Genomic DNA, 12,950 nt, shown 5'->3' on the forward strand with positions numbered 1-12,950 from the left:
ATGGACAAAAATCTTACCCTGTTGGGGATCGTACCACCCTTGGGAGAGCACTGAGGATCTCCTAAGTATCCTTTCATCATTGTGAATGTTCACTTTGTTTAAAAACAAATTATAAAAAATTTGATCGTTTAAAACAATGATATTTTCTTAATCAAAACATGCAAAACATTTGTTGAATGGAAACAGATAAGAGTGCCAATAATTGGATAAAAGGCTCAAATTTATTTGATAGAATGGTAGTCTGCGAATGGCAAGACTCCATAGATCTTTACAAATTTGAAATTGGTGATATATATATTGGAAAAGGGCTACATTGAACATAATGACCATTTCTCCACCAATTCTGAATCCGATGTAGTTGAAGATTTGGCTGATAATGAGCAAGGATCTCTGACGGACGACAGTTGTAGAACAAAGTCTTGTCAGGATGCAGTTACTTGCCAAATCCCTAATTTTTGCCTAGATTTCCCCAGGATGAGGTACTCAATCTAGCGGGATACATATATCATTATTATATATTTTTTGTGTCTCTAACTTTTGCCTGGACCGCCCTTTCGGGTTTTCAATCCACCGAGACGCTCATTTTTGCCTAAGCCGCCCTTTCGGGTTTTCAACTTAGCGAGCTATTCAGTTTTTTATTTTTTATTATTTTTTTAGGCGAAGTATTTCTTGACTGCATCTGAATTCACAGGACGAGTGAAATCCTCCCCATCCATAGTTGTAAGTATCAAAGCACCGCCTGAAAAGGCTCTCTTAACAACATACTGACCCTCATAGTTCGGAGTCCACTTGCCTTTGGAATCGGGCGCGAAAGACAACTTTCTTGAGCACAAGGTCACCTTCTCGGAACACACGAGGCTTGACCTTCTTATCAAAAGCTTTCTTCATCCTCTGCTGATATAACTGACCGTGGCACATGGCAGTCAATCTCTTTTCTTCTATCAAGTTCAGCTGGTCATGACGACTCTGAACCCATTCAGCATCAGTCAACTTGGCTTCAACCTCCGATCTTGACTTAGCGATCATATCGTCAACGTACACCTCAATCTCCTTATGCATCATGTCATGGAACACGGTAGTCATAGCTCCTTGATACGTGGCTCCGGCGTTCTTCAAACCGAAGGGCATCACTCGATAACAGAATGTTCCCCAAGGTGTGATGAATGTTGTCTTCTCCACATCCTCGGGTGCCATCTTTATCTGATTATATCCGGAAAATCCGTCCATAAATGAGAAGACTTTGAATTTAGCTGTATTGTCTACAAACATATCAATATGTGGTAAGGGAAAATCATCTTTCGGACTAGCTTTATTCAAATCTCTATAATCCACACACATCCGGACTTTTCCGTCTTTCTTAGGCACGGGCACAATATTGGCCATCCATTGAGGATACGTAGAAGTCACCAGGAACCCCGCATCAATTTGCTTCTGAACTTCTTCTTTGATCTTCACTGCCATATCAGGATGAGTTCTTCTGAGCTTCTGCTTTACAGGCATGTACTCAGGCTTTAGAGGTAGGAAATGTTGCACAATATAGTATCTAGACCAGGCATGTCTTCATATGACCAGGCAAAGACGTCAACATATTCTCGTAGCAACTTAATCAACCCCTTCTTAACAGATTCTTCCAGGAGTGCCCCAATCTTTACCTCTCGCACACAATCTTCAGACCCCAAGTTGACTGTTTCCAGATTCTCAAGACGCGGCTGAATGATCTTCTCTTCATGCTCAAGTAGCCGGGTGATCTCATCAGGAATCTCTTCAACATCATCTTCCTCTGCCTCAAATACAGGGAATTCAAAATTGGGAGATGGTGTTGGGTCATTATGTTCAATGGGTTTAGAAATCAACCTGAATAATGATTTTTGGATATGAAAAGCTTTAGAATTCAAACAAGGCAAATCATTATGCAGATGAAAAGATTGATTTTATTCCATTTTTTAGGGTTTTATGTGATCACCAATTTCATGCAAAAAGCAAAAACGGAAAATAATTGGAAAACAAACATTTAACATGAATTTATTGAATGAAAATATCATTGTACTTATGCGCCAACAATGTCATCACTCCTCCTTTTGGCATGGGAGAAGGGTTTTCAAACAAAGTGATTATTACGTTGACTTATGGACAACTGTTGGAATATCCACAGCGACCCAATTATTGCAGACCCCTCCAGGGATGATGAAATTGCCAGAATCCTTTGTATCTTCTTCTAAGACGGCAGCAACCTCCTCATCTAGACCAGTGTGGATAAAACCTCCACTCTTGAATAAACCTGGCTTGTTGAAAGTACCAGAAGAAAAACCTATGCCAGCCCGGGATTCGTTGTCTTCTAACTCAATCATTTTTCCCAAACCAGTGGTTGCACCACGCTCAATGCCCAACTTTGCATCTTTGTAGGAAGCAAATGAAGGAGTTCTCTTCTCAATAGGCTCAGCTATAGATAAAGCTTGGAAAGGAGTTCCAATTTCAACCTCAACATCTATATAAGAGAAGGAAGACAAATGGCTAACTAGGAGAGCCCTTTCTACCCCTACCACCACCAGCTTCTTGTTCTTCACAAATTTCAGTTTCTGGTGTAGGGTGGACGTCACGGCGCCTGCCTCGTGAATCCATGGTCTTCCTAAGAGACAACTATACGATGGGTGAATGTCCATAACCTGGAAGGTAATCTGAAAACCACTTGGTCCGATCTTGATTGGGAGATCAACTTCCCCAATCACAGTTTTGCGAGACCCATCGAAAGCCTTCACAACTACTCCACTCTGCCTCATGGGAGATCCTTGATATGATAGCTTTGAGAGAGTGGACTTTGGCAATACGTTCAATGATGACCTAGTGTCCACTAGTACATTGGACATGGCGTCGTCTCTACAATTCATAGATATGTGTAAACCCAAGTTGTGGTCTCTTCCCTCCTCAGGGGGATCAGAGTCACAAAAGCTCGGGTTGTTACAAGCAGTAATATTTGCAACAATGCTATCGAATTGCTCCAAAGTGACATCGTGATCCACATATGCCACATCCAACACCTTCTGCAGAGCCTCTCGGTGTGGTTCTGAATTTAAGAGTAAGGATAACATAGATATTTTGGATGGCGTTTGTAGAAGTTGGTCTACGACATTGTACTCACTTTTCTTGATGAGCCTCAGCATCTCGTCACAGTCTTCTTTCATATTTCCAATCGGGCCAACAGAAGTAGGAGTTTTCAGTACGGAGGAGGGCTTAACAGCAAGTGCCGGATTCGGAGAATTCACAGCGTTCCCAATCGGGCGTTCAACAAAATCAGCATTAATTTGAGGCTTCAACGGCGCTGAAAACACACGGCCACTACGGGTCAAACCGCTAACATCGGCAATATTCACAACAGAAGAAGAGGGCAAGGACACCTCTTTCCCATTCTCTACTACTACGGCGTTGTAGCGATAGGGAACTTCTTTTTCAGAGGAGTAAGGCACAGGACCAACAGGCTTAATGATAAGAGCGGGAGAAGCCTTCTGCTTGCTACCATTGTACTTGATGATAACAGGCTCGGGTATCCGGAACACTGGGGAGATCACATTGACCTCAGGCTCATTTTCATCAACACTCCTGTTTTGAAGGATCTCAATGACTCATTCGTCCAACATTTCTTGAATATCCTTGCGCACCTGGCAACAACCCAATCAGTTAACAGAGCAGACTCGGCATCTATCATGGTCATGCTCGTAATGACTGTAGTCACATAGAAAACGATGCATCTGGACCAGAGATTGTCGGATATGACTGACATACTTGACTTTGTATTTGCCAGGGCACCCCTGGACCATGTTAACAGATTTCCCATGCTCGGGCAATGGGTTCTTCTTCACATTAGGACCTACGTCTTCAAAACATAGAATTCCACACCTCATAAGGTCCTGAACCTTGGTCTTCAAAGGGTAACAATTCTCCACGTCGTGGCCGGGAGCGCCAGAATGGTAAACACAATGTAACTCGGGCTTATACCATCATTGGGGGTTAGCAGGTATAGCTGATGGGTCTCTTAGAGTATCAACTTCCTCTCTATCAAAGAGGGATTTAACTCTGCGTACGTCATAGGAATAGGATCGAAGGTGACCCTTTTCCTCTCGTAACTTGTATTGGTCTGATTACTGTTTCGAGGCTGGTAGGCCTGCTGTTGCGGACGGAGCTGTTGTTGCTGATATTGTTGATTGTCTCTGAAAACAGGTGTTATATGAGCCACCTGGTGCTGGTTACCGGCGGGACGCTCGGTGTTCCTCATCACAGAGGGTCTTCTTGGTCTCTCATGGGAGGTCGCAGCATGTGCCTCTCCATCTTTCTTCTTTGCAAACGCCCCATAACGTTTGGCAGAAGAGCCTTCTTCTCTGGTTAACCGTCCTTCACGGACCCCTTCTTCTAGACGCGTCCCCATATTTATCATCTCGATGAAGTTAGAAGGAGCGCTAGCAATCATTCGCTCATAATAAAAAGAACTTAAAGTCTTCAAAAAGATCTTAGTCATCTCTTTCTCTTCTAGCGGGGGCACGATCTGTGATGCCACCTCTCGCCACCTCTGGGCATACTCCTTAAATGTTTCTTTATCCTTTTGGGACATGGCTCTCAATTGATCTCTATCGGGGGCCATATCCACGTTGTACTTGTACTGCTTGACGAAGTCCTCGCCAAGATCATTGAAGGATCGGATGTTCGTGCTGTTTAAACCCATGTACCAACGCAAAGCGGCACCGAACAGACTGTCCTGAAAGTAGTGGATGAGTAGTTGGTCATTATCGGTTTGAGTTGACATCTTCCTGGCATACATGACCAGGTGGCTGAGAGGACAAGTATTTCCTTTGTACTTTTCAAAGTCAGGGACCTTGAATTTCACAGGGATTTTCACATTTGGAACCAAGCAGTGTTCGGCAACAGACTTGCCGAAAAGATCCTTCCCTCTGAGAGTTTTCAATTCTTTGCGAAGCTCCAGAAACTGATCGTTCATAGCATCCATCTTTTCATAAACATCTGGACCCTCAGAAGGCTCAGAATGATAGATGGTGTCGTCTACCCTGGGAAAAGTATGCATGATAGGAGGAGGAACGACAAGGACCGGGCTAGATGCCGGCATAGAAGCAGAGGCTGGAATAAGACCCTTAGGCATGAAATTGGGAGGCATCCCCCACGGGAACCCGGTTGGCATGGCTATTGGAACAAAGTACGTACTGGCAGCGGGCACAGTTGAGGAGACAATCTCGGAGATAACCGTCCTCTGGGGAGGAGTTGAGGGTGTCGGAGAAGACTGGCTCTGGGCAGCCATGAGTGACTCCATTAGGGCAGTCAATCTGGCCACTTCCTCTTTCAGCTCGCGGTTCTCTTGCTCTAAGTGATCCTTCAGTCTTGAAATGTTGGCTCTAGTGTAGTACCGGTGAGTCAGCTTGTCTTCAAAATAAATGAAGGACACAGAGTTAGACCACAGGGCAAGGGACCGGAAACAAAACCTGCTTATGCATATGATGCATGCAATGCTTGTGCATATGATTTGTTTTTTATTTCAAAGGAACTTTAGAGTTTTATTTGCAAATTCTGGAAATATTAAGCATTTTATCACATATGGAAATATCTCATCAAATAATATTAGGGAAAAGAAGTGCAGCGTTGTCAATCATATACAAGAGAAAAGGAAAATAATCATCCTATGGATCCCTAGAAACAATCATCTAAAGCTCGGGACACAGGAAGATAAGATGCGCGAAGCCTCTTCACCTCCCTCTCGTAGGCTGCCTCCATATCGACCTTCTCTTTGGTGAGTCGATCATACTTCCTCTTCCAAAACTTAGAAGACTGAGGAAGTAGAGAAGTCCATACAGCATCAGGGTCATCAATAACCTGATGCTCAAGAAACTCAATCAACGCATCCTTCTCCTTAATCTGCTGAAGCAACTCTTCACGTTCACGGATCCAGGCACGTGAAAGGTCTTCGTCTCTCAACTCCTCTGCTCCTTGATTAGGGAGGGTTGAAGGCCCAACCATAACCATAGGTGTAGGTCTCGGATACTCGTAAGGTATGAGATACTCAGACGCCCTCTTCCTAACCCAAACAGTGTAAGGCTCCAAAGCGATGCAATTCTTAGGACCTAACTCTTTCCTTCCTTTCCTATGAATCTTGCGCCAAGCGCGGACCATCCTAGCTTTCAAGCCTTGGGGATCTTTACCATCCTGAAAGAATACACCCTCTAACAAAATGTTATTGGGTTTATCCTTTAGGGGGAACCCAAGCTGCCGACGTGCCAAAACAGGATTGTAGTTAATCCCACCACATGTACCAAGAAGAGGTACATTGGAGAATTCGCCACAAGAGTCAATAATCTGCACACTATCATACACACGGTTATACCAAGAGATATCATCATTAGTGAGAGACATAAGTCTCGTGGACCACCGTAGACATTCCTTGTTCTCCTTGAAAGCGACCGTCTGAGGTAAGTGAGAAATAAACCACTTATACAATAGAGGCAAACAGCACACAATGGCGCCACCACCCTTTGCATTCCTCATATGCAAAGAGAAATAGGTATCGCCCAACAGAGTCGGAACGGGATTAAGAGTAGAGAAAATCCTAATAGCGTTCACATCCACAAACTTGTCGATGTTGGGGAATAATACTAGCCCATAGATGAGAAGTACAAATATGGCCTCAAAGGCATCCTCACTCATGGCCTTCCCATACATAGTAGCTTGAGCAATGAGGAACTCAGAAGGGAGACCTTGAATTCCACCTTTGGTAGTCATATGAGCACCAACCAGAGATTCATCTATGTGTAACATGTCTGCTATCTCTTGAGAAGTAGGAATACTCTCCAAGACATTGAACGACACCTGATCCAGAATAGGTATACCCACAAGATAAGCATACTCCTCAAGGGTAGGCAAAAGCTGGAAATCCGGAAACGTGAAGCAACGGTACAAGGGATCATAAAACTGCACCAATACACTCATCAATCCTTCATCCACCTGAGTGGTCAGAAGAGGAAGAAGCTTCCCGAAACGAGCCTTGAAACCCAAGGGATCTAATACATAAGATGTCAAATTCCTTAACTCTTTCAAGTCTGGTTGTCTGAAACTGTACTTCTTTGTATTCCTTCTTTGTCTTTCCATGTCTGAAAATTTTGCAAATAAACCTCTTAAGTTCCTTGAAAATTTTCTTATTATTTTGATTATATGAATGCAAATGGGTGCATGAATGCATGAATGCAACAATCACACTCAAGGATCAAGCAAAGCACACCAAACAAAGGTCATGGGATGGATCATGTTATCCTTAATATCAACCATCCATTTTGGTGGATTATGGTTTACACCTTATCAACACCCAAGTTCCATTGATATTAAGGATACCTGAACGGATCAACCATGAATCAAGGGTTTGTTGCAAGTCACGAGCATGGAGTTTAGGTTAAGAACCACCCAAAAGGGAGTTTACTAAGGTTTAAACCTGCCAAACATGTTCTACAAGACGTTCCCATAGTCATCATCCCATCTTTTGGATATTATCGGAGAAACGACTACTCGTATTCCAAAAATATTCTCAAGAGAGACTCGTATGAGTGTAGTATCGCATAACAATCGTATCAAATCTTACACTTAAATGACCTTCGCACTACATCCTAAGCATAGGTCAAGATGGGTTTGGTAAACTAAGGTCCTTGGCTTCTAAGGTCTATATTGGAAAAGTAATGTCTAACCACAACTTACTTGTGTGACATTATTGATCCCAACATGACCTCCACCAAGTGAATGGACTTGCAAGTCAACTTTCTAAGGAATAACTCCACACAAGTCGACAAGACTATGTCATTCTCCTATCCTAAGTGCACTCGAGTTCGGGTATAGAAATCATCTCACAAAGATCACCAAGCATACAAGGAATTAATATCAAGCAATTCAATCATTACATACAATACAGTAATCCCAAATTGCACAAAAATATGTCACAAAACAAATACAATACAACAAGCATGAAAAGTCGGCAAAACCCACTAGGCAAATACACCTCCCCAGCAGAGTCGCCATTTTTCTGTAGTGGGGTATTCGTTACCATTAGAGATATTGACTAAATCCAAGGTAAATCATACAAGTCGAGTCGCCACCGCACTTCTATTTATCCAAATGAATGGTTAGAAAGCGAACAAAAACCTAAAAGTTTTATCGAATCAAAAACTAGTAAAAATGTCAGAGATCTGGGTAAGGGGGTTGGTTATGCAATGGGAAGGTGTTAGGCACCCAAAGCATCCTAGGTACTCCTAGGGAGCCCTTTTCACATTTGTTGTAAGGTTGTTGTTTTTTTTTTGTGAAAATTTATTTGTGCAAACATGATTGAAGGGATGAGAAAAGAATATACAAATTTATTTACATTTTGTGTTTGAATGGATGAACCCATTGCCTACGTACCATCTTAAAAAAAGATTAGGATCAAAACCTCGTAGTTCGGGGTAAAAAAATTCAAAAAAAGTTGGTGAATTGATTGGTCCAAAAACCTTAAGGTCTTTTGTTATCAAAGGGAGAAAACTCAACCTAAAACCATAAATCCACCATGTGAGGATAGCTTCAACATGCTAGTGAAGGGTTAACCCTATAATAAGCATGGAAGACTCATTGTCCATCACTAAGGATAAAGGTGAGTATCATATCTACCTCAAGGATAACTCAAACCTAATAGCTAATGGTTATAAAAAAAAAGGTTTGATTAAGAAGGTGGCCATTGAAACCACAAAAAGTATTTGAATGGGTTATATTTACCGATTAAAGGTATTTACAAAAATATGGTTAAAGTGGATTAAAAGGTTCAATTCAAAATAAGTGTTATGAAAAATAAGTTTTGAAAATCAAAAGCATAAGGCTTAGGTTTCTAATGTTGAAAACAAAAGTTATTGTTTGCACAAAAAGTTTTGGATTGGGTTAGAATGGGGAAAAAAAGGGTTAAATTCCTAAACATAAAAGAGATAAGGGAAAAGAAAATAAAACCACATTGGGACTTCCCCTCTTGATATCATATTGATGATCCAAGTAGCTCCCATCCTTTGGAATAAGCAGTCACAAACAAATATCTCAAGCCATTAAGCACAGGTAATCGGAATAAACCTCCAGGGGGTATCCCACAAATAAAGTGGAACACCAGACCATCTCTGCAAGAGTCATGTGAGCCCTCACAAAAAAACTTAACAAACAGGTTAGAGAAACAAGATAGGGTAATCAAGAGTTGCCCCCAAATCAAAATGTAACCATATGAATCATGCCATTAAAATTCACAAAAAAGCTCACAAAAAGCAACCAAGGGCAGGAGGCCTAAACCTCTTGTCAAACACATGCATCAAAAGGGTATCAAATTCACCCATAATACCTCATATATTCAGAAAATTCAAATTGAAGGCATAAAGATGATGGGTATAGGGTAAACCTGATTGGAGAGATCGAATGAAGGTGAATTGCACCGTTGGGTTTGCAAAGCAATCTGAGGGTTTGCCTCTGGAGGTTGCTCTGAACTCTGTCAGCTCTTCTCTCACTTTCTTTTTCCTGCCAGGGTAATAGGAATGGCATCCTTTTGTTTCACTGAAACTCTGAATTTATAACCTGGTTTTTGTGGACCTGTGGGCTCAAATGAGAGAGGCCCAAGTCCAAAAAAAAAAATTTGGTTATATTTTATTTATTTATTTTCTTTTTTTCCTTTTTTTTTTGTTTTTTAGTAAACAAAAGTAAGAGAAACATTGATGTATAATTCAAGCATGCTTGGTGATCTCAAACCAATCACAAGGAGTCCCACCCAAAGGCAAAGGGAACCAAGATGCTCACGATCCTTGAGGCTATGCAAATGCAATGTTATGATGCCATGAGGGATCTTAGGGTCAAAATTAGGGTCTTACACATATCTAAAACCAAATGCAAAACCTAACGATGCCCACTCTTCCAAATTCAACCAGAATACCTCATACATTCATAAATTTCAAATTGGAAGCATAAAGTAGTGGAAATAGGGCAAACCTGATTGGAGAGGTCGAATGAAATTTGAATTGCACGGTTGGGTTTGCAAAGCAATCTTAGAGTTTATATGAGAGGGAATTGGTTCTTTGCAGATGAGTTCCCTTCAGTCTTTGGAGGCTGCTCTGAATTAGTTAGAATCTCTCTCTCTCTCTTCTCTCTTCTCTGGGGTTTTGTTTCAATGAAGTTTGGAATTTATAGCCTGATTTTCGTGGCTTTGTGGGCTCAAAATGAGAGAAACTCAAGCCCATGACTTTTCTGTTATATTTTTTTTATTTTCAAAACGTGCGGGCTTCGCCTAGCGAAGGATTTGCTCGCCTAGCGAGCATGACAATTCAGACTCTGGTGGCTCGCTAGGCGAACCATTCTGCTCGCCTAGCGAGCATGACAGTTCAAGTCATCTTTCCCAAATTTGTAACCTGTGCGCTGGACCTTTGTTCCTTCAAGAGTAATATGTCGAATGATGAATAGGCCTCTTTTGAACATGTTGGAAGTAACTCAAGTCATTCCCTAGCCATTTCACTTTCAGTTGACCAACAGTTGACTATTGGGTTCATAGTTGAATTTTGACCCGTACTGAGCCCCTTAAGCTTGATCCTTCAGATAGAACCCACAAAGTGACTTGGATGATATCCAAGCTTCTTGGAAGACAAGCGCTTGGAGCTAATTCTGATTGACATGATGAAATGCAATATGAAATGTTAAATGACCTAAAATGAATGCATGAATGAGGAGGGAAAATTTGAGGTGCTACACAGTCAAATATACTTTCTTTGGAATTCCATATACACCCTTTTAGGACGCCTAACGAAAAGTCCGTGTTTCTATCTAGAGTTGTTTGGCCCGTAACTCAAACACCTCTATGGTATAAATCTCATTTCTCTTATGGATTCCAATACACTTTCACCTTTCGATTCCAAACAATACTTCTTCAGTCACTTGTCTCCAGATATTCATTTCTGTGACTTCGGTCACTTCACTTCGTTCATTCCATGATACACTCATATTCTATCTTCATTCACTTCATGTGATATATCAGTTATCTTTGAGTCAAATACACTATACCTTTGTGCTCCATCTTATATCCCTTTGTGAACCAAGAGTTGTTCGGCCCGTAACCCGAATACTTTATTCCTCTCTTATTTGTTGTCCCAATACAATGATAATGTGTTGTAGACCCTCACTTGTTGGTTCACACCAGTTTACTCTTGGGTTCATATCTCACCCCTCTTTTGGAGTTCAAATCATACAATTCTTTGGTTCAGACCATACTTTAATCACAATTCTTTTCATCTCCCGCCTCTAGTTCCTTGAACTACTAAGCTCTGAATTCCTCATTGCACTATGAGGATATGTAGGCATGAGGACCCCAATCCTCACCGAGCACTTTATCTATTTCTCTTCCTTTTCTCATCCTTTTGCAAGTAATCTTTAGATAACACCTATTTGAGCGATAACAATCAAAACGGTTCCCATGGAGTACCATGGATGTTTAGGGTGCTAATACCTTCCCCTTACATAACCGACTTCCTTATCCAGCATATCTCTTTCCCCTGGGTTTTATCGATGTTTTCCCTTTCCTTTGGGGATAAACAAAGTTCGATGGTGACTCTGTTGTATGTTCGAGCGTGAGATACGTTCGGGTATATTTTCGCTAGCTTTAGGCTTGATTTGTAATTCACTCTTGTTTCTAAGTTGATGTCTAATAGGGTCGATGTTGAGACTCTTGTATCCCAGTGGGAAGCTTATTGATATGTACCGGTATTCCGCTTTCTTGATATATGAATAAAAGAGTTTCTTGGCTATTGGCTTCATAAACTGTCTCTCTTTATGCTTTGTATTTATTTATGTTGATAAACAAACTCAAGGATTCTGTGGAAATTTTCCCTTTACGAATATAACATGAATATGAACATATCAATTTTTTTGCATACATGCATGCATTCACGCATTTATCTGTCATGAGCTTCCAAAAAACAAAATGCTTACCCTCCATCTTTCCACAGCAAAAACGACGACTCGTCATCACTATTTCACTCGCGCAAACAAATCCAAGATCATGGCTGACTTTGAAGCTGACAACGCTGTTGTCCGTGAATCGCTCGCCCAAGTCCAGGGTAGAATGGACATTTTTCAAGGCAACATTGAGGCCATCTTAGAACTCCTCCAGTCCTAGAGGGCTCCTGCCTCTACTAACCCTGCTGATGACAACGCCACCCGTGCTGCTGGGGTGGCCAATCCTGTTGTTACTGCTAGTGCTACTATTGAAACTCAGATGGAGACTGTAGTACCAACCGCTGAGAACCGCCAATTAGTCCTTATTGACATGAATAGGATTGTTGTTGCCTACCCTTGGGGAATACCCCAAAATTTCGTTGCTCGCTTTACCAATGGGGAGGGCCTTCTTCCCTCATCCAACTCTCACTGCCCCTGCTGCTGCTGGAAACCCTGCTTTCCCATGGGGTATACCTACTGATAAAACTCCGATTGATGCTACCAACCCTGAGGACAATCAAGGTCAGGTTCCCAATGAAACTCATGACGCTGAAGGTGAATACTGAGGCCTGCACCTCCACTTTCAGATTCCTTCCCATGCCGCTCAACCTGCAAGCGTCAATCATGTTGCTCCCTTCAGTTATCTTGGGGAAACCTTTGTGCCCATGATGACCTATGCACCCACCAATCCTGCACCCCAGTATGTGCAGACAAGGGCACTTCAGGCCCCTAATGCTCAGGCTGGAGGTCAGTATCCTCATTTTGTGCATGTCACTTAGACAGTGCCTCCTGGTTTCTCATACCCGCCTCAGATGTTGTTTGCTCCGCAGAATATGCCTACTTAGGTGATAGCCCCCGAAACCTTTCGACCAGCCTGTCAGGTCGCTCCTCCCGTTGTTGATCCGGCCAGACCTACGGATTATCAACTGTTGGACGACAAA

The sequence above is a fragment of the Lathyrus oleraceus genome, chromosome 3 (assembly GCF_024323335.1).
Source record: "Lathyrus oleraceus cultivar Zhongwan6 chromosome 3, CAAS_Psat_ZW6_1.0, whole genome shotgun sequence".
Lineage (NCBI taxonomy): Eukaryota > Viridiplantae > Streptophyta > Magnoliopsida > Fabales > Fabaceae > Lathyrus > Lathyrus oleraceus.